The following is a 24539-nucleotide window of genomic DNA, read 5'->3' as shown; positions in this document are numbered from 1 at the left end:
AATTTGTTATGCAGCAAGAGACAACTAATATACCCATCTATTCTTGATAAATACATCACTCGGTATTAGAAATTTTTTAATGTGATTTAAAAAGATGTTGTTAAAATGTCAGCTTCCAGTTGCTTATTGCTAGTAGATAGAAATAGAATTGAATTTAGAATATAGACATTGTATCCTGTGACCTTGCTGAACTCAGTCCTAGTAGCTTAGAAATCTGTGTTAAGAAATTAGTGTTAGTCCTCAATTCCTAGTTGGTGAGCATATGCTTCCACCTTTCCTGCAGTAAACTTAAATTTTTTTTAAAAATCTTTATTTATTTTTTAATGCAGGTACTGGGGACTGAACTTACAACCTTGCGCATGCTAGGCACATATTCTACCCCTGAGCTACAACCTCCCCCCACACTGTAGTGCACTTCTATTAACCAGGTTCTTACTCACTCTAAGTCTGAGGCCTTTCCTCTTCAATCCCAGGAACCTTTAGGGCTGCCAGCAGCAGGAGTGCATGGACTTCTATTTCACCGCTCAACAGTTACACAACAACTTAACTCCCATCCCAGTTTGCTTCATCTCATTCTGCTGGCTACTAACTTACTACTTTTAATTTCTCTTTTCAGTCACTGGCTTGAACAGGCTCAGCTCTCTGGACTTCTCCACATTGTGACTTCTTTGTCTCCTTCTTGTTTCCCACATTTCCGAGTTCAAGTTCCCAAGTGTGACGATCTGGTGGCCCATCCGCCCTTTTCCCTCCAGGTCACTCATTGCCAGGCAGCCGTTTGGTCAGGTCTCCCCTTCTTCCCATAGGTTTTGTCCACAGGGGACAGGTTCCATGGACCAGATGTACCCACTTGGGCTGCAGGGGTTGGAGACAGAGCAGTCTCCCTCTCAGGGGTGTGACAGGGTGGGCCTGGGATGGACACCTCTCATGCAGTCCCCATTTCTCCCAAGCCTTGAATCAGTGTGTGACACTGTTCCTCTTCCAATCCTTGAGAGAAACCCAGACCCCACCTATAGAATTGAACCTGTTTGTGCTTGGCATTGGGTATCTTCCTCCTCCCTCCCAAGCCTTCCCACCCCTTTCTCTGCTCATTCACAGTCAACACTGAAAGTGCCAGAAAAATTATGCACTTCAATCCAGGCATCTGGCAGATGAGAAAACCATGGCCCGGAGAGCTCAAGTGACTTACTCAAGTTCACAGACAAAATTTAAATATATGCCTCCTGATCTTCCCAAGTTAGTGTTTTCCCCCACTGACCAGTACTGGGCCCTAGCAGGCACATGACGTCCCACTCCGAGTGGGGTCTGACGGAGCAGAGAAAGTGGACCTGTGGTCCAGCAGAGGTAGACGGCAGCTATGACTCAGCCTAGGCTGTGGGTAGCTGCTGTCCCATCCCTCTCAGGACTGGGCTTGAGGGCTTCGGGGCTGAGTGCCTCGGGGGTCGAGGTCCAGGTGTGGCTAGTAGATGAGAGGTACAGAGGCAGGGGACTGGCTGAGTTGGATCCAGAATGAATAAGCCTGTATAAGTTACCTGTGGCTGCTGGAACCAATGATCATACATTGGGTAGCTTAAAACAAGAGAGATGTACTCTCACACTTCTGGAGACCAGAAGTCTGAAAGCAAGTAGTGGGCAGGGCTCCACTGCCTCCCAGACCCCGGAAGGATCTGTTCCTCCTCTGGTGGCCACAGATGTTCCTTGACTTGTGGCCACATTGCTCCCGTCTCTACCACTGTGTTCATGCTTCCTTCTCCTCTGGGAGTGTATGTCTTCTCCTCTCTCTGTCCCTCTGCCTCTCTCTGATAAGGACACCTAGGATGACATTTAGGGGCCACCTGGACAATTCAGAATAACTGCCTCTTCTCAAGATCCTTAATTTAATCACATCTTTTGCCACATAAGGTGAAACTCCCACATTCCAGGGATTTGATGTAGATATCTTTTTTTGGGCCAGTTTCAGCCTACCACAGATCTCACCATCTCACACCACTACCTCCCGTCCAATGGCCTCTGAGCTGTGGCAGAAGGAGCAGCAGGCTAGAGTTCCTTCCTTATCCCCATCCCGAGAGGTGAGGGGAAACTGGAGATAGCCAAGGGGCAGATCAGTGATGGCCTCCTGCTTATTAAGTCATTGTATTAGCTTGGGCTGCCATCAAAGCACCATAGACTCAGTGGCTTAAACAATAGAAATTAATTTTCTCACAGTTCCAAAAGCTGCAACTCTGAGGTCAGCGTGCCAGTGTAGTTAGTTTCTGGTGAGAGTTCTCTCTCTGGCTTGTAGACAACTGTCTTGTTGCTATGTTGCCGCATAACCTTTCTTGTGTTTGCACATGGTGGTGGGGGCGGGGGAGGGGCGGGGCAGAAGGAGAGAGAGACAGAGAGAGGGAGGGAGAAAGGGGCTCTCTAGTGTCTATCCTATCAGACCAGGGCCACTTTATGACCTCATTTAACCTTCATTACTCCCTTAGAGCCCATCTCTAAATACAGCCCCCTCCTAAGTAGGGGCTAGGCCTTCAACATAGGAATTTTAGGGACACAAACATTCAGTCCATCACGGACACTTTTGCTTCTTACTGAGTCATCTCAACTCTTTTGTCAGGTAGAGATGAGTATCTATGTATGACAGGTGGGGAATTTGAGGCTCATGAGTAACTTGCCAAATAACTCACCCAGTTGAGTGTCAGAATTGGGATTCAAAGCCAGGTTGGTCTGGCTCTGAAGTCCATGCTGATTCCACTGCCCGGAGCTCCACTGGGAACCCCAGAGCTGCAGCTCCAGCTCTGCCCTGCACCTGCTGCTTTCACTGCCACCGCCTTCCACTGAAATGCAAACTCAGAGTTCAGCACCCGGTCTTCAGCCCTCAAGAACCCCAGATACACTCATGGCTCTCAGGTGTCTTGAGGAAGGCAGTCACTGGAGGAAGGAAGACCGGGTCGATGTGCTGGGCTCCCCTGTGCCCGGACTGGCTGGAGCTGAGCGGGGGGAGGGGGCGTGGTCTGATGAGAATGACCCGGCGATGGGTCATGGAGGAATCCCTTCTCCTTGGGGAGTTAGGAGACTTCAACCGAGGTCCAAGCAGGCCATCCTCCATGAGTGATCTCTGGCAGTCTCTCCTGGGCCTCAGTTTCTTCATATGTCCAGTGGGGGATTCAGTTTATCTATAAGATATGTTCCAAGTCCTGATCCTTTAAGATTTAAATGACTATCATAAAGATGGAAGTCTTCATGCTTGCACAGCCCTGTCTGCGTAACAAGATGCTTTCCCTCATCACTTACATCAAGGAGCCTTTAATTCCACTCAGGGTCATGTGCTTTACCACGTGTTGGGCAATGCTGGGCAACAGAGGGCCCAGAGAGATGAGGGAGACCCAATTCCTGCCCTCAGGGAACCGCTAGTGCAGGTACAGTGCAGATGTAAAGGGAGGGGTGGGTAAGACGTGGAGGTGAACATAGAACCCTGGGTGCAGACGGGCGGGGCTGCGGGGTTTCGTGCTTCGTGTGACCTCACAATCTGTAAAGCAAAGCAAAGGCTTTTTTTTTCTTTTCCCCAAAGAAGGCATCTTGTCTCCATTTTACACATAAGGAAATTGAGGCTCACAGACAGAAATGACTCCCTAAGGCTACGCAGCCAGGAAGTGGCCAGGCCTGTCTTCATTCCATGACCTTGTCCTCGTCTTTCAGCAGGTTTGCCCTTCACTGTAGGGGACCCTGGGGTGGAGGATGGGAAGGAATTTGAACCAGATGCTGAAGATTTGTGAAGAGTTCTCAGTCTGGTGGGGAGGTAGACTCACCAACACCCATTCGTGATTTGCAGTGAGCACAGCTTGGCCACCTTGTGACTGTCAGGCCTTGGGTTAGGGCTCAAGCAGAGGGTTTCCTGGCCCCTGGGGAGCTGCAGCCCTGCTGGGGTGATGACACATACTAGAGCAGTGACAGTTCACAAGACGTCCCAGCCTGGGCATGCCAAGTGTTTTCGACCCAAACGAAGTCATAGCCTGGGACATTCATTCATTCATCCACTAAACTCATCCAGTCGTTCGTTCTTTCATCCAGTCACCAGATAGTTTTACTGGGAACACCTGCGTACCCAGTCCTGTGCCTGTGTTTTTTTTGGGGGGGGGGTCTTCCTTCCCTCTCTGAACACTGGTGGGAGCCCTCAGCACCTGGGCTGCAGCGCCGTGCCTGCATGTGTGTACGTGACTCTTACTCATGGTCTAGATGCCCGCAGGGCAGGGGCCTGGTCTCACTCGTTTCTAGCTGACGAAGGGGATACTGTACCAGGATATTTGGCGCCTTGCCTCAGAGTTTCTGTCTGCTGCTCCCAGGGTTCCCCCTCCAGGAATGGGGGCTGTAGGCCAGATTGAGGGTGGAGGAGTGGGTGTGTAAGCACAGGGGCCCCACTCCCCCAGCCTGCTGATCAGCTCCAAGCAGAAGGGCAGAACCAGAGGGGCCCAGATCACAGGGAACAGCTCTGCTCCCCACTGTACTGATTAGAAAATTGAGGCAGTCACTCCCTCCCCTCCTCACAACTGGCAGGGCCCCTAGTCTCTTAGCTTCCAGATCTTCTGTGGACAGTATACCTATCCTGGGTGGTCCTCTGGCCAGCTTTGATGGGAGATGGGAGGTCCCTCTGCGCTGGGCTGGTCATGGGTGTGATGGGGAGGGCAGCCGCTCCCCGTCCAGAGGACATTCCCTACCAAAGTGCTTTTGATCTCCAACTAGCCTGGCCCAATTCTCCTCCCCCATCTGACCCTGGATGGCCCTGCACTGAAGACAAAGTGCTGGGGGGCGTCAGAGGGGAGTGGGGGAGAGGTTGAATTGGAGGGTTAATCCAAAGGATCTTTCTAGGGTTCATTCTCCAGCCCTCTCTGACTGTCAGGATCTCTTGAGTGGCTCCTTGGGGTCCTGAACCGACGCGTGCGTGTGTGAAACTAGGGTCTGTGGGTCTACACACAAGTGTACGCTCATGCATGGGTACCCCTGTGTTTGCGGGAATGTGAGCACCCACGAGGGCATCCTCTGGGCATGGGTACCTTCAGAGGTGGGGCCACAGATGGCTTGAGAAAATTTGGGTCTCCTTCTATCAGCGCCTCTCCCTTTCTTTGATGTGGACAGGACAATCTTGCGTAAAAAGCAAAGAGCCTCTCGGAGACAGGTCCATCTAGGCTGACTCCTAGATAAGACATTCCGGGGCATAGACTTGAATACCTGAGTGTTCTTGCACATCGAATTCCGCTCAGAGGCCCGGGGCAGAGTCTCCGTCCTCACACTGAGGGCTGGGGGTGCTATCGGGGCACGGGGGGACCCCGGCCTCGCCTTTCTCATATAAAACACTGTACCCTGCCTTTCACGAACCCCCTTGCCGCCGACCCTGGCAGTGAGGCTCGTCCCTGCGGGACCCGGGGCAGCCCCTTTCTTTGTCTGGGCCTCGGACATCCCGTTGGCCACACAGGGTCCTCCACCACGTTCCTGGGCCGTGCGGGCCGCTGGGGAAACGGCGGGAGGAGGAGACCGCCTTGGCCTGGACAGTGTGCCCTAGGGCTCCTGGCCCAGCCCCCGCCGCCCTTTCGCTCCGCGGGGCAGCATCCACCCAGGCGACGATGGAGGTAGGGGTGGAGGTAGGGGCGGGAGCGGCGGCAGGTAGCGGGCAGGCCCCTCCCCGCCGCCCTCCTCCTTGCTACCTGCCGGAGCACGCGGACGACGAGCGCTACGTGCGGCAGCCCGCGCGGGCGGGGCTGGGGGCGCGCCAGAGCCCCCTCCACTGCCCCTCCCCTCCGCCGCCGCCGCCGCCGCCGCGCCGGGCCCCGGGCCTCCTGAGGCGGCTCTGGGCATCCAGCTGCATCCCGCCCTCCGTCGCACGCCACCCTCATGACGCTCGCCGACCCTCGCTGGTTTAGGGCGACCTTTCTGCACACCGGCCCCGCCTTGGCCGCCCACCCCCACGACCCCCGCGCCTGACCAACTCGCACCCCGGGCCCGGCTCCCTGACTCTCGGTTTTAATCACTCTCCTCCGGGTGCCCTCTGGGCCCTGATCACTCGGTTGGAGCTCTTCTCCCCTCAAGATCCAGGGCGGGGCCCCGCTCGCTGCCCCGCACAGGCCCCAACGCCGTACGTACAAGTGTCTTCACGGGGCAGTGGAGTGAAGTTGGAGACGGGAGTGAAGGTGGAGACGGCGCGGGCCCGGTCCACGGCCGGAGCTGTCTGAGCTTCCCTGTCGGCCCCGACCACTGGCCCTGGGGCCTTCTCGGTGCCCTGGAGACCCTGCGTGTACCTGACCTACTCCGTCAAACCTCTGGCCTCCCTGCCTGTGCTCAAGCCATTCCTTCTGCCTGATAGGCTCCCTCTCCAGCCACAAGTGCAAACCAGACCTTTCCAAGGCCCATCTCTCATGGAGAAGCCCTGCCTGCTCCTTGGGGCTTCGTCATCTGTGCGGCTGACTTTTGTGTCTGGTGCTGTACACAGCAGGCTGCATTCTCACCCCCGTGGTAACCCTGCAGATAGTGGGGTGACAGTCTGCCTGTGGCCGACCTGGGGTTTGAGCTCTGTGTTAGAAAGACATCAAATACCTAGAAACGTCAAAAACATGCTCTTCCTCCCGTCCGCCTGCTGTTGTCTTGTCCTCCCAGGACTTCCCCCTAGGACATCTGTTTCTCTGAACTGTTCCCCATCTCCCTGAGTCTTCCCCCTTTCAGGCCAGAGCAGGGCAGGGCTGAGATTCTTGCACTAGGGCTAGGTGCATCTGGGTCCCCTGTGGCTTGGGGCCTCCTTGAGGAATTTCAGGGGTGAATGTGCAGGGTGCGGTGAGAAATGAGGTGGGAGCCGCAGGAATGTGGGGCTGGGGGATGGGTAAAGTCAGCAAAAAGAAGGTGGAGATGGCTTTCCCAGGGCCCTGGGAAAGCAAGGGCTAGTTTGAATGACAAAGGTTCCCTGGGGAGCGGAAGAAAGCTCTGAGGATGGGAATGTGGGAAGAGGAGGGTCAGAAGGGCGGGGAGGAAGCTGCTTATGGGGCCCCATCTGCAACCGCCCTTTCAAGTCCTGCTAAACCCGTAACAATGAAAGGAACTGACCTGGGACACCACCAGCAAAGGATGATTAACGTAATTTACTGAGAAATACAAAAACTTTCTTGAAAGTGTTAGAAATCGCGAAGTACAAATGAAAAGAAGATTCCGGCTCTTCTTGCGTATAGAATTGGTCAAGATAAAAATAATGAAAACATCAGATGTTGGTAGACTGTGGAAGTCAGTGCCTTTTTCTCTGTCGAGGAGGTAAATTGTGCAGCGTTTCTGACGACCATTGGTACATTTTTTTAATGTCCAAAAGCTTTGAAAAGAGTTATGCTTTGATTTAGCAATTCTCCTTCCAGGATATACCCTAAAATCAAAGATTATTTATCCTGGTCTTCTTCATAACTGGGGAAAATTGGAAATTCCCTAAACGTTCAACAGCAGGAATTGGGTAAATAGATGATGCCGTGTTCAGAGGTGGCAGGCTGGGCAGAAATTAAATCTCACGCTCTTGAAGGCTATTAAAGATATGAGGAAGCACTCAAGACATGCTGGTAAGTGAAAAGGGGAAGTTATAAAACAGCATGACTCCAATTTTATTCAATGTCTGTATAAATATGCACAATATCTACCGTTTATAGCACTGGACTGGGTGCTCTACCCTGTGCTTAGAACCACGCAGTCTCAGTCAAGCATCACAGCAGCCTTGCAAGTGAGATTCCAGTAACTGCAAGGGAAAAAAACAGAAACAGACGAGGGGGTTAACAGTGCAATAAAAGGGCATGTGGTTACCCCTGCCACCCCCCCACACCCAAGAATTCTCCAAAGAGGACATGTGTTTTTAATTTTTCTTCTTTATAGTGTCTAATCCTCTCGAAGTTTTCTCTAATAAAAATATGTAATAATAATAAAAACATGAGAATGTTTAAAAATCACAAAGATCATGAGTTCAAAAAACAAAAAAACCCATAAACTGAGTTGCTTAAAAAGAAAAAAAAACCCTAAAACTTGTTGTTTCACAGTTCTGGAGGCTAGAAGTCTGAAATTAAGGTGTTGGCAGGGTTGAGTCCTTCTCAGGGTTGTAGGAAGGCTCTGTTCCAGGCCTGTTTCTTAGCTCCTGGTAGCCTTTGGTGTTCCTTGTCTAGTTGCTCCTGATGTGTCTTCACATCATCTTCTCTCTGTGAGTGTCTGTCTCTGTGTCCAGATTTCCCCTTTTTATAGGGACACCAGTCATATTGAATTAAGGCCCACACCATTGACTTCATTAAACTTGATTACCTCTGTAAAGACCTTATCTCCAAATAAGGTCACATTCTAAGGTATGGAGGGAGGAACATATGAACATATGAATCTGGGGAGATACACAATTCAACCCATAACACTGTTGAACTGGTGTGTTCCCTTTGAGATGAGTGTGGCAGGAAGGTTGGGGTTGGGGGGAAGCCCTCCATCGAGGGGAAGAGTCTATGTTCCTGGACGTTCAGGGCCCCCCTGTGCTTGTTCCACTGTGTAACCTTGGAAAGGTCATCTAGACTCTTTGGGTTTCACTTTCCTCCTTTGTAGACTGAGCTGGTATTTCTTACCTTGCCGGGTTGTTGTGAATGGAGTGGTAGATGAACAGTGGCTTCTGTTGGGGCATGGCATCTAGTCTTCCCAGGAAATGTCTTTTTTCTTCCTTCTCAGTGCGAGTAGCTGGTAGAGCACTGGCCCGGGGACAGTCACATAGGGCTTGGTTCAAGTTCCAGTACCACCCCTCACTAGCCGTGTAGTCCCTGTGAGCCTCGGTTTTCTCATTTGTGAGATGGAAAAAACATCTACTCCCCTTGAGCTGTTGTATTTACTGCCTCTGGGACTTGGGAGCCTCACGGCAGGAGATGGATGAAGACTGGTGGAGGTAAGACTGGGAAGCCCAGTGCAGGCCAGGATGTTATGGAAGCAAGGCAAGAGGGAACATCAGCTGGTTGTGTCCAAGTTAGGTGTCAGCTCCTTTAGGAAGTTCTCCTTGAACCCCGCAGCCTGGACTAGACCCCACCTCCACTCCACAGTCCCTACCCTCTGTCATGGCAAATATGAATGAAAACCACAAATCCCAGCGCTGGGGGTGGTGCAGGGATTCATGCACACACACAGCAGTGATGTGAAACAACACAGTCTTTCTAGAGAACCATCTGGCAATGCCTATTAAAAGCCACGCACTTAAGTATAAACTTGGGCCAAGTAACAGTAGTTTGTGGACTCTATTCCATGTAAATAATGGAAAGGGGGAAAAAAGCTTATTTGTCTAAAGATGTTTTGAGCTGACTCTGTGTCATGGAGAAGAGTGGCAATAACGGAGCAGCGAGGAAGTGAAGTACAAACTATGGTAGATTGGTGCGCACTGGACAACTCAGCACAGTCCCGCAGACAGGAACTGCATGCAGACTGTGTGTCCGTTCCTGAACTCCACCCTGGCAACCTGGGAATTTCTGTCCCCTCTAGTGGGTAGACAGGCAGGGAAACAGTCACTGTATAGCGTGAGAAGTGGGGAAAAGTGCGTGTGGAGGGTTTAACTCCACAGAGAGCTTCTTACAGGAGCAGATAACTGAGCTGGCTTTAGGCAGACGGTGGTGGGAAGGAGAAAGACCTTCCAGGCAGTAGGAATAACCTAGACAAACATGGGGAGCATTTGAGAAATGGCAAATCGTAGGTGTGGCTGGAGGGTGGGAATATGCTCAGGGTTAATGAGGCTGGAGAACCTGGCAGGGGCTCGATCATGAAGGGCTTTGAATGCTAGTCAGTGCTTGACCCAACTGAGAGTTGAAGCCAGCAGAGATCTTTAAACGTGTGGGCAAGAACATCATCTTTATGATTCAGGAAGATCAGGGTATAGCAGCTTGGAGGATGGGCTGGGGAGGCCAAGAGTCAGGGAGATCTGGTGGGAACCTGTTGCAGGGTTCAGGTAAGACAGGGCTCGCAGGCTGGGGGAAGGAGAGAGTGAGCAGGCTCATGAGGTATTTAGAGGGAAGAAGACACAACGCCTGGTGATTGGCAGGATGTTGGGGAGAGGCAGAGTTTGATTTGTGGCTGGTGGTGCCAGCCACCAAGGAGGACACACAAAAGGAGGAGACAGTTTTGCGGGGAGCAAGGTGAATCCAGTTTGGGATTTGTAAAGGGTTGGAGGAAGAAGAGGTACTCGGGAAAGGCTCTTGAGGAAAATTCAAAAGGTAGAAAACCAGAAAGAAGCAGCCCAAGGTGGAGAGTGCAAAAAGGGGAGCGTGAGCAACTGTATAAAAGAGTGCCCGCTTCTGGACCTCAGCGAGGTCTCCTCCTGTGTTCAGACGGAGGATGCCCCAGCCCTTCCTGGGCTCCCTGGCCCCTCCCTGGGGGCTCTGTGTGTCCTTCGGTAGTCCCAACTACGTGTGTGTCCTTCAGTAACCCCCAGGCCTTCTGGGCCTCAGTTTCTTTCTCCACCCATGGGGCACCATAATTCCGCCTGCCCTCCAGCAGTAGTCAGAGCTTCAGATGGAAAACTGGAGAAAGTGCTTTGTCAACTGCCTAGCAGATGATCTGTGACTCAGCCCTTTTAAGTCTCCGGCTCTTCCAGAGGGCTCTTTGGTTATGTTTTCTCTTGTCTTTGGTGGCTCCTTGGCTTGGCCTTTTCTCTTCCAATGCTATGTCTGTTCCAACTTGTTCTGTGGTCACTGTCAGTCTGTGGCTGACCCATCCCCAGTTTTACTGGGTCATCCCCTTCGCCCTGAGTTTTTTGAAGGTGTCTGCTCTGGGGCCTGCACCTTGCTCCACTGCTCCTCTTCTCTCTTTCCTATATCTTCAAGGATATCTTTCAAGGTATCTTTCTCTATTATCCTTTCCCCCTCAAGAGAATCCATTTTCTACCATATTTAAAAATGTGCACAACACTTTCTCTCCTACTTAGTTCCCGTCCAGCTCTCTCTCTCTATTTGCATTTCTTCTTAACCAAATCTCTTGTCAGTAATTATCCACATTTCTTTATCTTCCCTTTGTCTTTTTTGAAATAATCTTTTTTCTCTTCTTTCCCTCCCCATCCCTTAATTCTTTGCAATCTGGCTTCCCCTCCCCTGAAACTCTTTGTTATGATCACTGTAGAATTCTGAGAGCTGGCCCCTGAGATGATGTGTCCAAGTCCTAAACTTTGGAGTCTGTGAATGTAAACATGAACACAATGACAGGTATCTTTTAAAATTTTTTTTTAATGGAGGCACTGGGGATTGAAACCGGGACCTCATGCATGGTAAGCATGCGCTCTACCACTGAGCTATACCCACCCCGCAAGGACAAGTATCTTTAAAAGAGAAAGTCAGAGAGAGATATGAGACTGAGACCCAGAAAGGAAGGCCATATGAATGCAGAGGCAGAGAGTGAAGTTATATATCCCCAAACCAAGAAACACCGAGGACTGCTGGCAGCCACCAGCAGCAAGGAGCGAGGCAGGAATGGATCCTCTGGCAGAGACTCAGAAACAGCCAACCCTGAAGGCACCTTACACTCAGACTTCTGCCCTCCAGTGCTATGAGACTATACATTGCTGCTGTCTGAAGCCACCCAGTTGTGGTGATTTATAATGGTAGTCCAAGAAACCAATTCAGTAATAATAATAGCAGCCAACATTATGGAGTGCCTGCCCTGTGCCCGACATGGTTCTAAGTGCCTTCCATGTGTTACATCATTTAATTCCCCAACCCGATGAAGCTGATGTGGGTGCTAAAAGCAATGCAAACATTTAACCAGTTAGTGAGGGTTTGCCGTGTCCCTGGCATTTTAAAATTGAACCTTTCACCTGAGTGGTATGTTTTATTATTTTTCTCTTTTATGGATGAGGAGCCTGCAGACCAAGAACTTACGTAATTTGCCCAAGGTTACACAATAAGCATGTAGTGGAGCCAAGATTCCAGTCCTGGTCATTCCTGTGGGTGCCCTTAAACACTTCGTACTTCTCAGGCCGCTGGTGGAGAGGGAGCCAAAAAAGGCTAATGAGTGAACTGACCCAGAGCTGGGTTTGGTACAATTCGAGGATTGGAAGGGGCCAAGGGACTGGCGGGTTTGGGGAAAGACCCAAGGGATTGGTAGGGTAGGTGTGGCTTGGAGGGGCCGAGAGACACAGAAGAGGAGATTGGAGATCTTGATAACCTCATAGAGCAGATGCCTCTGAAGCAAGAGAGTGAGAAGTGTCTGGTCACTCTGGGGACTCTGGAGTTTAAGATCCCAGAGCCTGGGCAGTTCTGGGTGATGATAAGGTCTAGTTGTGGCCGTGGGAGTAAGCCATTGAACAAAAGTGGGCGGTGGGGGGCCAGGGGGGAGGGGCTGGGAGATTGTCAGTAGACTCTACTAGGTCAAGAAACCTAGAGGACAAAGAGCATACCAAGGGGACTGAGGGACTGCTTGAGAGTTCAAAGGGTTGAGCAATCACTCTTTGTGCTTATCATGAGATCAGTGAAACCTGAGCTGGTTCTTGAAAAATAGATAGGAGATGACAGATGTGAAAGCAAGAAGGGCTTCTAGGTAACAGGGACAGAAAGAAGAGAAACACGGGAGGGCGAATGTTTGGGGCATCTAGTTTATAGTTTAAGTTGGCTAAAGTTAAGGGTGCATGAAAGGGTGTGGTGGGACTTGAGCTTTGAAAGCGTCCATATTTGGGTACCCTCCAAAGCTGATGCTGAATCAACAATTTAGGTGTAAGTACTTTGAGAGGATGTCCCCAGAAAGCCTAGGACATGAAGGATTGGGGAAAGAGAGACAGAGAGAAAAACCAGTAAAAGATGAACAAGTTACCCTTTAGGTAACTGGGGCTCAGTCCCACTGGGGACCCTTTGAGAGACTGTGTAGAACACACCTTGTCCAACCGAGGGACGAGGAATCTGGGGTATTTGTCCACCAAATCTGATCAGTCCCACACTCCTGTCCAGGTGGGTGAGCCCGCTCTTGCTGCCACAGAAGGCTTCTGGGCAAAGAAGTGTGGGTGTGCTTGAGGTAGGAACCACCAGTGTGGACAGGAACCCTTCACCAAATCTGTAGGTGACTTTGAGTTTGGGCTAAGGGGATACGGATGGGGTACCAATAGCACCTGTTGTAGAAAGGATAGCTGAGAAGAGTTTGTGGGGGACCCACAGTCCCTTCTAGAGACTCCTGCTTTTTATTTGTTAAGCAATGGGAAGTCATGGGGTTTTTCTGAACTTAGGGGGTGGCTCCTGAAAGCTCCTGCCAGTCCCCACAATGTGCTACAGGGGAGAGGTGGTGAATGAGACATAAGGGATACAGGGTGGAGGCTGTGCAGCAGGGCAGAGGGAAGGGGAAGATGGACAGGAGGAGATGACCTGGTTGCAGAGTTTGAATGGACAGGGTTTAGTACCTGATTGGATCAGAGCAGAGCAGGGGAAAGAGAGGTTATCAAGAGGATGCTGTGTCTCAGGTAGGACTTAATAACATCTCTAGGACATGTCTTGTTCAGGAAGCATCAAAAGAGGAACACTACCCCGAACACACCAGAACCTTTCCTGAGCATTATTAGTCAGCTAGGTTTCACCTACATTTGGCGTCCTTAAAAAACTTTGGGCAGGGGGGAGGGTATAGCTCAAGTGGTAGAGTGCATGCTTAGCATGCACAAGGTCTTGGGTTCTATCCCCAGTACCTCCTCTAAAAATAAATAAACCTAATTGCTTCCCATTCAAAAAAATTTATAAAGTCCACTTTTAAAGCACCTTCTATGTGCCGTGTGCTTCGCCTACATTATCACTCTTCTCTCACAGTCAGACTGTGAGAGTAGGTACTGTTATTATCCCATTTTATAAATGGGGGAAACAAGGTCTTAGGCTGAACCACAGACATGCACAGTGTCACACAGCTAATAAGCAGAGATCAGATCTTTTTGACAAAGCCCTGTATCTACACTCTATCCACCTGCACATGGCACATGGCCTCCAGGAAATGAGTAAAACGCCAGCGGGAGTCCTGGGTAAATGCTCAGCACTTTAAGCTTCTAGATCACATTGGCTCACGAGTATGCCAAGTCCTTGAGAGAACTTTGAGAGTCTGAGACAGTCAGCCTCCCCATTTGACAGATGAGAGGACCAAGGTCCAGAGACATGAAGTGGCTTATCCGAAGTCACATAGCTGGCCCCTGCCTCTTGACCCAAATGCATTCTCTGACCTTTCCTGTCCTGTATGCATGTCAGCAGGGAGGTCAGAGAAGGGAAGGAAAGTCAATGAAGTCTGACCAAGGACAGTGACCAGGAGAAGGAGAGGAGGAGATGATGGAAACTCACCTGAATCCAGGCATTATGACACTATGGCTTCTCTCTAGCTTTTGCTCAGCTTTCTTCTGCATTGGCTTCATTTTTAGAAAGGCTTTCCCTGTGCTTAGCAACCAAGCATGAAAAGAGCATTTCTTCCCGAACACAGCCAGCAAGGGATCCAAGATAGATTTTCAGTGGCTCAGTTTGGGGATGTGCCCATCTCTGGACCAATCATGTGGTCAGGGCATTGAACCTGCTAACTAACTGGTCACACTTAAGTTATGCACCCAGCCCTGAAGCCAAGGTTATGTACTCAGCCCACCCAAACCTGAAGGGAAGTCAGATGCCAGACACTGGGCGGAAAGAAACAATAGATATTTTCTATACTAGGTACCCTCCTCCCCCACCATTTTCCAGATAAAGAAACCGAGCTTCAGCAAACAGAAATGTGTTGCCAAAGGTTATACTAGTATCTGATATGGAAGAACGTGAACCCAGGTGTCCTTCTCTGTAGCCTGTGCGCCTCCAGGGCAGCAGACAGGGTCTTTCTCATTCTTAGGTCTCCCCTCTACCCTCCTCCAGATCTTAGCCTGTAACAGGTTCTCTGTTCCAGTGCTACTCAAAGTGTGGTCCATGGACTGTGCTGGTCTGCAAACTCTTTTTGTTACCAGTCCATTGTGAGTTAAGTACCAACGTTCTGAGTAAGCATTTAGAAACATTTTGCAGCAATTTGCTTTTGTGTGTGTGTGTTTTAAATTGAAGTATAGTTGATTTACAATGTTGTGTTAGTTTCTGGTGTACAGTATAGTGATTCAGTTATACATATATATTAATTCTTTTCCACTATAGGTTATTACAAACTATTGAATATAGTTTCCTGAGAGGGAGACCTTGTTTTCTGTCTTGACACTGCTTTGACCTCCAAGTGTGGTAATACAAAAAGATCTGAGATATGTTGTAAGTAATTTGAGAAGCATTGGTCTGTTTGGTTCCCTCTTGAATTAAGGCGTGAGCAAAGGAAACCATGGTGGCACTCGTGGGTCCTCCATGGACAGAGACCCCGGTGGGTGGAATGTTCATCCCACCACTCACATGATGGTTTTGTCACTCTGCGGGCAAGGGCAGACTTCCTAGGAGCCCCACCCTAAGCACAAGCTGCTGCAGCTGACTCCCGCCTACAAGAGGGCGGGCAGGGAGGCTCAGGCTCCAGCAGCTCCAGTGCCCGGGGGCTCTTGGTTGTCCTCCAGCTGGAAACTGGCTGATTCTGTCCACAGTCTGTGGGCACCTAGCACTGTCAGCGAGGGCTCCACCCACCTTGTGCTTCCACACAGTGCCCTGGAGGGAGGCTGATGACTGACACAGGCTGTCCTTGAAAAGCTACCTGAGACTGCAGTTAATTTTTCAGTGGAGGTGGGAGGTCAGTTCCAGGATTATACTGCCACCTCCCATCTTGATTGACACCGGCTTCCTTGAGTGGGCACTAGGGATATGGCTTGGCTCCTACCCTTGCTTCCTGCCTTGGTTGGAGACTCTTTGATGCTGGGGCCTTGGGTCAACAGAGCAGTTCTAGGCATGTGTATTTTTCAAAGCCCAGATGACTCAAGTCGGCAAGTGTGAACCAAAGAAGAGGCCCAGAAGCCAGCTGAGTCTTCAGTGGGCGGTTGAAGGATATCCCCTCTGGCTGTGCTTTCACTTATCTGTTCTGTCGTGTCTGGTGTGGCAAAAAGGGCCCTGATACCCTGGGTTACAAGCCCAGGTTTGCTATTTTGCTGAGTAACTGGGGCTCTGCACATAACCTTTCTGTACCTCAATTACTGCCTTTGGAAAAGGATAGAACACCCACTGCATGTACTGATTCTGAAGATAAGCTGAGATCGGGCTGCAGAGCACCTGGTATGCACAGGCGAGTGTGGGATGAGACATGAGAGTGTTTCCTCACCTCCCAGGCAGCTGGGGAAACTGACGAGAACTCTGGCTTAGAGTCAGACCAACCTGGTTCCTGCTCAGGCTCAGTCACTTCCCACTGTGGGACCACGGCTCAGTTTCTTAGCTTCTTTGAGCCTCGATGACCTCATCTATAAAGAGTAAAATACCCACTTGCAAGACTGTTGTGAGGCTTAAAGAAATGTACAGAAGAGTGTGGCATGCAGTAGATACTCACTCTACGCTCATTAATTTAACACCTATTTATGCTGAAGACTAGGTCCGCCAGGTCAAGCATTGAGGAAACCATGGTGAGCACAGACAGACCCACTCCCCTTGCCTAGGAACTTAGTAAGGGAAATCATATTGTAAGGGAAACAGATAGCCATACAGTTAATCAAGTACATGGCACATACTACACAGAGATGTACAGAGTGCTAAGTGAAGATGTGACAAGATCATTCAACCATTTTGGGGAAGTCAAGGAGGGCTTCTCTGAGCAAATGATGCTTGAGCCAAGGTCAGAAGCATGAGCAGGAAGAGCATTCTGGTCAAGAAACAACATGTGCAAAACCCTGTGATAGGGGAATCCCAGTAAATTAAAGGAACTAAAAAGAGGCCAGCGTGGTGAGAGCTCAGGGACTGAGTGAGTATGGGGTAAGGTGGGGCTGGAGACAAGAGGGAAGGCCAGACCTTGCAGGCCTTGTAGATCGTGTTGGTGGTTTTAGTCTTTGTCTATATCATCCTTGCTCTCCAAAAAGATACCTCAGGCTGCAGCTAGGAGGTGAAGTGTGTTCACCAACATAGATTCGGTTGGGAGACCCTGCAATGATGCAGGACTCATGAAGGGGTTTGGGGCTAAGGTGGTGATGATAAAGATGGAGAGGAGGGGACAGAGATAATTGAAGATATGAAATGGGTGGTACTTGGTGCATCATTGCTCATGTGTACCAAGAATACACCTAGACTCTTGGCTCCCACTAGCACTTGAATATTGCTACCAGAAGAGGAGCCAGTTTTGGAGGGGAGGGGAGAAGCCCATGAGTCCGGTTTTGGATGAGTTGTATTTGAGGTATTTCTGAGATGTCTAAGGAACAGTTACCATTTTTCATTGGATATGGTGAGATGCGGCTCACTAATACCTTTATCAAGAGCATTTTCAGGGAGTGATAGAGCAGGAAGGTTGTAAAGGACACAAAGAGACTAGGGGTGGTGGTGATGGTGATGGAGATGTTCATTATCTTCATTCTAGTAGTGGTTACATGGGTGTAGAAATATGGTGAAATTTATCAAATTGTATACTTTCTACATGTGCAGTTTATTGTACATCAGTTGTACCTCACTAAAGCTGTCAGAAAAGATGGGTGGAGCTGAGGTTGTGGAGACAGAGTGCAGATAGCTCCTTCGAGGAGATCAGCAGTGGAGGTAAGAAAGGCAGAGGGTGGTTGCCGGAGAAGAAGTGAGATTGAGGGAGCTGGCTTTTGTTTTTGTTTAACAAGGTGATTTGACTGTGTTTAAAGGCTAACAGGAAAGGTGTGATGGAGAAGTAGAGTTAGAAAATCCAGGAAAAAGAAAGCATAATAAAAAATACAAGGTTTCCAAGAAAGGTGGAAGGCAGGGCACCAAAATCCAGGTGGAGAACTGGCCTTTGATAAGAATATCAGCTCCTGTGTTGATATAGAAGGGGAAGGGAAGAGTGTGGGTGGAGGGTTGCATGTGTGTCTGTGTGTGTGTGTAGATAAGGGATAGTGTTTTCTATCTCTGTCAAGTAGAAGGGTGGAGTTACCACTGAGAATGAAGAAGCAGGTTTGAGGAGGATGGTGAAGGTGTGAAGTGGCCATTGGTGGGTGGCTTGTTATGGGCAGTGCCCAAGGTCCATTTGAAGTGAGTGTTCTGGAGTTATGGGGAAGCCCTCTGCCCTGTGGTGTGCAGTTCTCAGCAGTGTTTGGTGCTGGACATAGGAAACCATAGGAGGCAAATAGGGGAAGGTTTGCTCAACCAGTGAGATCTAAAGATAGAGAAGCAAGAGAATTCATGGCATTTGCAAGACTGTTATTGAAATGTTAGACCTCAACTCTGAGCTGTAATAAAGGACATGAATCACACCTGTTAGAATGTCCATCACCAAATAAATGAGATAACAAGTGCTGGCGAGGAAGTGGAGAAAAGGGACCTCTTGTTTACTGTTGATGGGAATGTAAGTTGGTGCAGCCACTATGAAAAATAATCTGGAGGTTCCTCAAAAAATTAAAAATAGAACTACCATATGATTCAGCAATCCCACTTCTGGGTATATATCTGAAGGAAATGGAAACAGCATCTCAAAGAGATATCTGCACTCCCATGTTCACTGCAGTACCCTTCACAATAACCAAGATATGGAAACAACTTAAGTGTCCATCAATGGATGAATGGAAAAAGAAGATGGAATAAATGGAATATTATTCAGCTGTGAAAAAGGGACCTCCTGCCATTTGTGACAACATGGATGGTCCTTGAGGGTATTATACTAAATGAAGTAAGTCAGAGAAAGACACATGCTGCAGATATCCCTTATATGTGGAATCTAAACATGGAATAAAACAAAACAAAATAGTCGAGCTCATAGAAACAGTAGAAAAGTGGTTGCCACTTGGGCAGGCAGTGGGGAGAAGAAAGACAAGAGGAAGAACAGGGGTGATGGGCTGGAAGAAAGTAGAGGACCAGTGGCTGGAGATGCCAGTGTGATGAAGAACAATTGGAGGGGACCTGTGCAGTACATGTGGTGCAAGAGTGCAGGCTATGGTCAGATGGTGGGATGTTTGAGTTGTGACTTTGGAGCTGAAGCCATTATGACTGTGTTGTGGGAAATGGTGAATGACTGAGCAGGTTACTGAGTGAACGTATGTATATGGTCACCTGAGCCATTTTCTTTTTCCGGTTAACCCAACAGCCTGTGTTTTGTTGTTGTTGTTGTTGTTGTTGTTGTTGTTGTTGTTGTTGTTGTTGTTTTTTATCCTTTGGTTCATAATAACCTGGCCCAAAACTCCTCAAGTTCTTCAGTCTTTCTTCCTGTTTCAGCTCAAAATATCCTTTCCACCAAGAAGCCTTCCCTGACTCCTACTCCAGGAGAGGACACCTCTGAGGTAGAGAGACTCCTATACTATAATCTCCCCATCTGTGTTCCTGTATGTTCCCCACCCTGGCTGAAACCCCATGGCAGGTGCTTGCTATAGTTATTATTAGTAATCATCAATGGCAGCTCACATCCACTGGGTGCTGATGTGTCAAGCTCTGTGCTGAGCATTAACACACATCTTCTTACTTCATCCCCATTTCCCAATAACTTTGTGAGTGTGTGGTGCCATCACACCCTCTTTTTCAGATGAAGAAGTTGAGACTACAAGAAGGCAAGTGCCTTGTCCAGGGTTGTCTTATCAAGTAGTGGTTTTGCTCATCTTTGCATCTCTACTCCTAGGGCAGAGAGGAGTGATGAGTGAACCACCCAGGTGTTCTGTCTGGTTCCCAACTCCTTGCCCTGCCCAAGTTCAGCTGCCTGAGTTACACCTGGCCCTCAGCACAGGGTCTGCATGGCCATCAACTTCCACAGAAGCACAGAACTAAGTATAGAAGGGCTTTCTGCAATGAGCTAGGGCAGCTGCCCTGTTCATGCTGAGACCCCTGTTATGGTCTGAAAGTTGGTGCCCCCCCCAAATTCATGTGTTGAAGCCCCAATCCCCAGTGTGATGGTGTTTGGAGATGGGGCCTTTGGGAGGTAATTAGGGTTAGATGAGGTCATGAGGATGGGTCCCTTGTGATGGGATTAGTGCCCTCATGAGAAGAAACACAAGAGCGAGTTTTCTCTTCCTCTCTCTCTCTCTCTCTCTCCATGTACATGCACTAAGGAAAGGCTGTCAGAGAATACAGTGAGAACAAGGCCATTCTCTCTTCCCTGGCACCTGTTCAGATATTTGCAGGCAGAGACCATGACCATCCCCTACCCATTTCATGTTTCTAAGGGAACAGAGGCCACGTCTTGTCCTGTTGGTTTCTGTGTCCTCAGCACCTTGTACAAAGCTTGCCCGAGAGGAGAAGCTGTACACATATTTGTTAGTTGAATGATCAAAACCACTTTCCTCCAGGTCAAGCATTTTCATCCTTCAATTCTACCTCCAGGAACTTGATTTCATGCTTTTTCTCCATTCTCTTTCCCTGCCAGGCTTCCGTGCTCATTTTTCAGAAACTGAATTATAGTTACTATAGAAGAACAAGGTGTTGATTCTGACAGCTTGACAAACTGTCAAATGTTCCTCCTACATCTTCCATTTTCCTGTACTCCTCTACTTTCTTTATCGTTCCACATTACACAGGCTCCCTGAGTGTTGTAAAAAGCAAGGGAAAAGAAAAGCTAACACTTGTTTGTGTTCACTAATGCCACCCCAAGGTGCTCCATGTTGTTCAGAGGAGTCTAACCTAGGATAGGATGAGGGGCTGTTGAGGACCACAGCTCTGGAACCCAGCAGGACAGACTGAATCTCATCTCCACCATTCCAGAGCTGTGTGACTAACCTGTCTGAGCCTGGGATTCCCCATTGGTTAATGCCACCTGCCTCCTGCCTCCACCTCAGGGGAAGAGTGAATGAGACCATGAATATCTTGAGACAGCGCCCTTAGCAGGGTGCCCAGCATGTGATGCTCCAGATCACTGATGATGGTGAAGGAGATGGCAGGACACAGTGGGTCCTTCAGTAGAAGGGTGATGGAGTCTCAGTTCGAAGGTGCTGGATTCAAATCCCAGCTCACTCCCTGACTAGCTGGGTCACCGGGAGAAGCAATTTGACTTCTCTGAGCCTCAGCGTCCTCATCTGCAAGGTAGTTGGGAGGATTCATTGACTGGGTGACATGGAGTTCCCTAGCATGGTGACAGATCCTCAACAGATGTTTGTTCTCGGTCATTTCACATGTGGTATGAGCTCTTGTATCTCCCTCTCAGTGAGTCATTCAGGAGGGAGGTTTGAGTCCCTTGAATACACATGTAGCTACATCACCATGGAGGGAAAAGCGCAGGCTTGCTGGGCTGTCAAAAGGAAGGCATGTGTCCTTTAAAGCATGAGGCTGGTCTCCATGTGTGTTCCGTGCCCCTTTTCCAAGTGCCTCCCACCATCCTCTCCTTCATAGCAAATTTGTTCTGGACTGACTTGCTACTGAACAGAACTTAGATTGGTGCTTAGTACCTGACACATAGTAAATACTTGAATATTTATTGAGTGAATAAATGAATGTTATAGCACAAAACTCAATCTTTTAAAAACTGGTAGACCTAAGTCACTATTCTTACATTTGTGAATATTTTTTGTTTTGTTTTGTTTGTTGGTTTTTTTTGTTTTTTGTTTTTGTTTTTGTTTTGTTTTGTTTTTTTGGTGGAGGGAGGTAGTTAGGTTTTTTTATTTTAATTTTTTTTAGAGGAGGTACTGGGGATTGAGCCCAGGACCTCATGCATGCTAAGCATGCTCTCTACTGCTTGAGCTATACCCTCCCCACTACATTTGTGAATATTTTTAAATTACCAAAGAAATACTTGTTGATGCTAGAAAAATAATTAGAAAATATGGTTGATCAAAAAGAAAAAAATAACAACTCCACGCCATCCTGCCGGCCAGCCATAAGCACTGGTGTTAATAACCTGCCATATAGATCATTCCAGGCATTCTTCTAAGCAATCGCATGTCAGTATCAGTCAAGGTACATTGTTTGGGAACTGGCTTTGTTTTTCTTGTCACATAGTATCATGGATGTCTCTCCATGTCATTGCAAATTCTTCTAAGACATCTTTAGATTTTACTATTTGTGTGGTATTGCATTGTATGAATATTCCACTTGCCAATCTTCTATAATGTAAAAAGCAAATGTTAAAAAATCCTTCGTGATACTTGTATCTCCAGCTCTGTCCCCCAGTACTTGATCTGGTTCTTAGCAAGGCTGGAAGAGCACTAGCGTTGGTAGATGCCATGTGTTACTTTGTACACAAGCCCCTCTTTGACCCCTCCTGTGGGTGCTGAGTGGTAGGCGGTGTGTGTGTGTGTGTGTGTGTGTGGCGGTGAAAAGCAGGGCTCTGATGTCGGGCTGAATGCCCAGCTGTGCCCATCCTTAGTTTCCCCATCTGTAGAATGGGGATCAGCATACCTCTTTATGGACTCGTTGCAAACATGACAAGTTAATACACGAAAATTACCTAGCACAGAGAATGTCTGGCACGTCGTATGTAATCAACAAATAGCAGCTGTTATTATTAATATTGTAAGGAAGTTATGTTTAGTTCCAGTTTATAGATGAGGAATCACCTAACAAATAGCTGAAATGACTTGCCCATTGACACAACTTCTAAAGAATCTAAACTCTGCTCATTCCAAAGGGGAGTTAGAATTTGTTTAGCATCCATCAGAAGCCACACACTACGGTGGGCATTTTGTATAATTTTGGGTAATGTCACCTTGCACCATTTAGGGTCCAGGAAATACGGCACCTAGAGTATCCTAAATCATACTTTGCTAAGATATTTTTATCCTTGCGCCATAGAAGAACACTTGAGCCCCACAGAGGTTGAGAGACTTGCCCAAGCTCATCACAGGATTAGCAAATGATAGGGCTGGGACTGGAGCTCTTAACTGCCATTCTTGCCAGTCTCTCAAGCAAGTCTCAGAAGTTAAGTGGCTGCTTGCTCAAGGTGTCACCACAGTTTCTACTCTGCCACACTGCTGCCCCAAACAGTCTGGTGGAATTTTCCAGGAATCTGGGGCTGGAAGTGACCTCTATGGTCGTTAGATACTTAATGAAGATGACCAGGACAGCAATATCCTGCCTGTCAAAAGATCATGCTCAGGGCTCAGAAGGCCAAGTAGGTGAAATGCGAGAATCCCAGGCTGGAGCTCAGAAGTCTCTGTAACACTCACCCCCCTCTTCCCTGCCTGGCCCTTCCCTTTCGCTTTAGCCTGGCAGGAAGAGGCTGTTGCTGTTTGCTTCAGGAAGAGCTCACACAAAGAGACAGTGCCACACCTTACCCTGGCCCCCTCTTTCCCCGCTGCTCCAAAGAGTGAAGGTAGGAGTAATAATAATTATCCTGATAACAGTTATTGAGTGTTTATTATTTATTGTTCACTAAGGACTTTTTATCCTTTGCCCCCAATTTAATCTTCACAATAGCCTCTCAGGTTGTGGGCTGCCATCAGTCCTATTTGACAGAGGAGGAAACTGACGTTCAGAGTGGGCCGCAAGTCTGTCTGATTGCAGAGCCCTTGATCTTGGTCAGTATCTTGGACCACACAATAAATGTTGGTGCTGGGGATGTTGTGGCAAAGGGACCTGGGATGCCACAGCTTTAAGAGTGCAGTTGGAGGAAAACAGAGTATGGAAATAGCCCCTGGGATGGGGTTCTGAGTTGTGGCTTGCTCCTAGTTTCCTGTATGACCTTGGGTAGATGACAACCTCTCTATGCCTTGAGAGACCTCAGTACAACAGGAGTAAGGCTAAGAGGCCCCAAGGCCACCTCTGGGCTGTGTGATGATGGCAGGAGAAGGAAAGCAGGGGCAGGAGAGTGACTCCAAGGGCTGAGTGAGTGACCAGGACACTTCTAGGCCCCACTGCTAGCTCTGTGGCCTCCACTCTCTGTTAAGATTTATCTAAAGTAAAGTTTACTTTTACCTGAAGTTAAGTTGCAATGAAAACAACATGGGGGGAATAAAAAGTGTATACGAAATATTTCTTTTAAAAGAGAACAGTGGGCTTTGGGTCAGAAGGCCCGTGATTTGGCCTGGACCTCTCATTACCAAGGGTGTGAAGTCCAGTCTTGCCCCAGCTCGAGCTGGGCTCCAGGTCCAGTTCCTTCTCCTCTCTGGCCTCGATCTCGCAATCTGTGAAACGAAGGCATCTTTCACACAGTCTCTGACACGCTCGCCTTGGCACACTCCTGGCACCTCAGTTCTTGTCCTGATGCCCCTTCGGCCCACGTTGTCATCTGGACAGGTGGAAGGGCCTGGGCCAACTGGTCCTGGCCTCAGTGAGGACACAAGGGACAGGGGCTCAGGTGGGCAGAGGGCGGGAGGGGGCATGGTGCCATGAGACAGACCACGCCTGGCTTGGCCCCTGCATCCCCCCTGAGTGGTGTGGGGGGCCTGGCCTGAGATCAGAGGTCCACCCGCGTCAGCCCCAGCCCTGCCCTCACGTCAGGAGGCGCCTTCTCAGCACAGAACAATGCGAGCTCTTTGAAGGGTTGGGCAGCAGGGGATGGGTGTTTCTCCAAACACAGGGCCTCCTTTGCAAAACAGGCTTTGATTCCCAGGCCCGGAGGCCCCAGGTGCCTGTTGGGCGGCAGGCGGGGGCTGGGGGCTT

The 24539-nt window shown here is 49.1% G+C and overlaps 1 long non-coding RNA gene and 1 other non-coding gene across 2 annotated transcripts in view; one reads left to right on the top strand and one right to left on the bottom strand.

Moving 5' to 3' along the window:
* The window catches only part of LOC123618271 (uncharacterized), a 78707-nt gene that overhangs the window by 13223 nt on the left and 40945 nt on the right, over nt 1-24539 (top strand). The gene's annotated exons all lie outside the window — the stretch shown is intronic.
* On the bottom strand, nt 11217-11289 carry TRNAG-ACC (transfer RNA glycine (anticodon ACC)). Its single transcript has one exon. It is a non-coding gene; the product is annotated as a tRNA-Gly (tRNA).

Source organism: Camelus bactrianus, chromosome 13 (assembly GCF_048773025.1).
Source record: "Camelus bactrianus isolate YW-2024 breed Bactrian camel chromosome 13, ASM4877302v1, whole genome shotgun sequence".
NCBI classification, from domain to species: Eukaryota; Metazoa; Chordata; class Mammalia; order Artiodactyla; family Camelidae; genus Camelus; species Camelus bactrianus.
The sequence above is the reverse complement of the archived record's forward strand: the minus strand, read 5'-3'. Positions and strand labels throughout refer to the sequence as shown.